Raw genomic sequence first — 4,091 nt, forward strand, 5'->3', positions numbered from 1 at the left:
GAACACTTAGAGATCACATGAATCCTACACGTACTAGTGCACCTTCATGTCTAGTTTTTCCCCCTGATGCATCTCATTTCAATTTTAAGCCTGGTATTATCCAACTTTTACCCAACTTTCATGGCTTAGATTCTGAAAATCCATACATGCATTTACGAGAGTTTGAAGAAGTGTGCAACACATATAATGATCTAAATTGTAGCATGAACACCATTCGCCTTAAGCTTTTTCCTTTTTCTTTAAAAGATAAAGCTAAAACTTGGCTACAAAATCTTAGATCGGGATCCATTCGAACTTGGGATGAATTGCAACAACAATTTTTGAAAAAGTTTTTTCCATCTCATAGAACAAATTCTTTCAAAAGGCAAATCATCACTTTCACTCAAAAACATGGAGAAACTTTTTATCAGTGTTGGGATAGATACAAAGAATTGCTTAATCTTTGTCCACATCATGGTTTTGAAATTTGGAGAGTTGTTTCTCAATTTTATGAAGGCTTAACACCTAAAGATAGGCAAATGGTTGAATTTATGTGTAATGGAACATTTGAAGATAAAGATCCGAACGAGGCAATTGAGTATCTCGATTCATTAGCTGAAAATGCTCAAAATTGGGACACTATAGGTACAATCGAACCATCAAACAAGATTCAATCTCCTACATCTGGTGGAGGTATGTACACTCTCAAAGATGAACATGATCTTCAAGCTAGATTTACCTCTTTGGCAAGAAAAGTTGAGGCACTTGAATTGAAAAAGAATGGTCAATTAAAATCTGTTCAAGAAATTGTGTGTCACATCTGTGATACAAGTGATCATTTTACAAAAGATTGTCCCACTTTGCCCTCTTTTAAAGAATGTCTCCATGAGCAAGCCAATGTTTTGAACAATTTCAAAAGGCCAAATTTTGAACCATTTTCTCAAAATTACAATCCAGGTTGGCGAAATCATCCAAATTTTAGTTGGAGGAATGATAATGCTGCACAATTTCCGCAACCACATTTTCAAAATCAACAAAATTTTCAAAATTATGCACCTTATGTTCCTCCGCCGAAAAGAAATTTGGAAGATACATTGAATTCTTTCATTGCAAAGCAAGAGTCTATCAATACTCAAACTGCTCAAACCATGACAGACTTGAAAGATACTCTTGCTAAATTTGCATCTGCACTTAATGTTCATGAAAAAGGTAAATTTCCTTCACAACCTCTGCCTAATCCCAAGGATCATCATACACAAATTGGAACTTCTGGAACTCAACCGATGGATCAGGTAAAATCTGTTATTACCCTTCGAAGTGGTAAGGTTGTGGAAAAATCCATTCTTGAACCTTGTGAAGATGATGATAAATCAACTCCAAAGGGTAAGGAAGTGGAACCCATAACTTGCGAAGAGGAGGTTCAACAGACAGTGTCACCACCATTCCCTCATGCATTGAAAAATACAAAAAAATCAAATTTGAATTCTGATATATATGATATTTTTAAACAAGTAAAAGTTAATATTCCTTTATTAGATGCAATAAAACAGGTACCATCATATGCCAAATTTTTGAAAGACTTGTGCACTGTGAAAAGAAAATTGAATGTGAAAAAGAAAGCATTTTTAGCCGAACAAGTAAGTGCAATCATTCAAAATAATAATGCTTTGAAATACAAAGACCCTGGTTGTCCTACTATTTCGTGTATTATTGGAGAACGAAAGATTAAAAAAGCCTTGCTTGACCTTGGAGCTAGTGTGAATTTACTTCCATATTCAGTTTATCAAGAACTCAATCTAGGCGAGTTAAAACCTACTTCGGTAACACTTTTACTTGCTGATAGATCTGTTAAAGTGCCAAGAGGTATGGTAGAAGACGTGTTGGTCCAAGTTGATAACTTTGTATATCCTGTCGATTTCATAGTTTTAGATACACAACCTATTGAAGCTTGTAATGCAATTCCTGTAATTTTAGGTCGTCCATTTTTAGCAACTTCTAATGCTCTTATAAATTGCAGGAATGGAATAATGAAGTTGTCATTTGGTAACATGACCTTGGAGCTCAATGTTTTTAATCTTTGTAAGCAACCACATGACAAAGGAGATGAAAGTGAAGATGAAAATCTTATTGAAACTCTTGTGGAAGAAAACATTCAAGAAGGGAGTACTCGTGATCAATTAGATATTTGTTCAATTGAAACTGTTAAAGAAAATATTGAAATTGATCTTGACGATTTTTTCAGGTATCACTCGTTACCAGGATCAGAGAAAGAATTTGATGAAAAATATGAGAACAAAGACGAACCACCAGTATTGGAGTTAAAACCCTTGCCAGAAGAATTGAAGTATGCATTTCTTGGAGAAGATGAAACATATCCGGTGGTAATTTCTTCCAAACTCTCAAGTAATCAAGAAGGTAAATTAGTTGATATGCTTAAAAGACATAAAAATGCAATTGGTTGGACACTAAAAGATCTTAAGGGCATTAATCCACTAATTTGCACACACAAAATTCACTTAGAAGAAAATGCAAAAACATCTCAACAACCACAAAGGAGATTAAATCCACACATGAAAGATGTTGTGAAAACTGAAGTTCTCAAACTACTTGATGTTGGAATTATCTACCCTATTTCTGATAGTAAGTGGGTAAGCCCAACACAAGTAGTTCCAAAAAAATCTGGCATCACAGTGATAAAAAATGAAAAAGGTGAATTGTTAACAAGTCGAGTCCCATCTAGTTGGCGGATGTGTATTGATTATAGAAAATTAAATGACGCCACTAGAAAAGATCATTTTCCATTACCATTTTTGGATCAAATTTTAGAAAGAGTAGCAGGTCATCCCTACTACTGTTTTCTTGACGGATATTCAGGCTATTATCAAATTCCCATTGCACTCGAAGATCAAGAAAAAACTACATTCACATGTCCTTTTGGAACATTTGCATTCAGAAGGATGCCATTTGGTTTATGCAATGCCCCAGCAACATTTCAAAGATGTATGCTAAGCATTTTCTGCGACATGGTTGAAAATTGTTTGGAAATTTTTATGGATGATTTAACTGTTTTTGGGAATACATTTGATAATTGTCTTGAAAATTTGGAAAAAGTTTTAAAAAGATGCGAGGAAAAAGGTCTTATTTTAAATTGGGAAAAATGTCATTACATGATTACTTCTGGAATTGTTTTGGGACATGTCGTGTCATCTCATGGAATTGAAGTCGATAAAGCAAAAGTTGATGTCATTGCCAATTTACCCCCTCCAAAAACCATTAAAGAAATTCGCTCATTTTTGGGACATGCTGGATTTTATAGGAGGTTTATAAAGGACTTTAGTTTAATCTCTAAACCCATTTGTAACCTCTTAACAAAAGACAGTGCATTTGAGTGGACTCAAGAATGTCAAAATGCTTTTGATAAAATCATTCGACATTTAACATCAGCTCCTATCATGCAACCTCCTGATTGGTCTTTACCATTTGAAATCATGTGCGATGCGAGTGATTATGCAGTCGGTGCAGTATTGGGTCAAAGAAGAAACGGTAAGCCTTATGTGATATATTATGCAAGTAGAACTTTAAACAATGCTCAAATGAATTACTCCACAACTGAAAAAGAGCTACTTGCTGTAATATTTGCATTAGATAAATTTCGTTCTTATTTGATTGGATCAACAACTATCGTGTTTACTGATCATTCTGCTATTAGATATTTGTTGACCAAACAGGATGCAAAGCCACGACTGATACGATGGATTTTGTTGCTCCAAGAATTTGACATTGTAATCAAAGATAAAAAAGGAACCGAGAATGTCGTAGCCGATCATTTATCGAGACTAGTAACAGGATCATCTTTTGAAATGACACCAATTAACGATAATTTTCCTGATGAACATCTATTTTCAGTTACTACTACACCTTGGTTTGCTAACATAGTAAATTTTCTTGTGACAGGAAAAATGCCACCGCAATGGAGTTCCCAAGATAAAAGAAAATTTTTGAATGAGGTAAAAAACTTTTATTGGGATGATCCGTATCTGTTCAAGTATTGTCCGGATCAAATTTTTCGACGTTGCATACCCGACAATGAGGTAAGTAGTGTCATTAAATTT

General features: G+C 34.4%; 1 non-coding gene across 1 annotated transcript; it reads right to left on the reverse strand.

The window, feature by feature from the left end:
• Window positions 1–351: 351 nt before the first annotated feature.
• Window positions 352–460, reverse strand: LOC140806470 (small nucleolar RNA R71). The gene has a single exon (XR_012112542.1). It is a non-coding gene; the product is annotated as a small nucleolar RNA R71 (small nucleolar RNA).
• Window positions 461–4,091: the final 3,631 nt, after the last annotated feature.

This window comes from Primulina eburnea, chromosome 11 (genome assembly GCF_022965805.1).
Source record: "Primulina eburnea isolate SZY01 chromosome 11, ASM2296580v1, whole genome shotgun sequence".
Taxonomy (NCBI): Eukaryota; Viridiplantae; Streptophyta; class Magnoliopsida; order Lamiales; family Gesneriaceae; genus Primulina; species Primulina eburnea.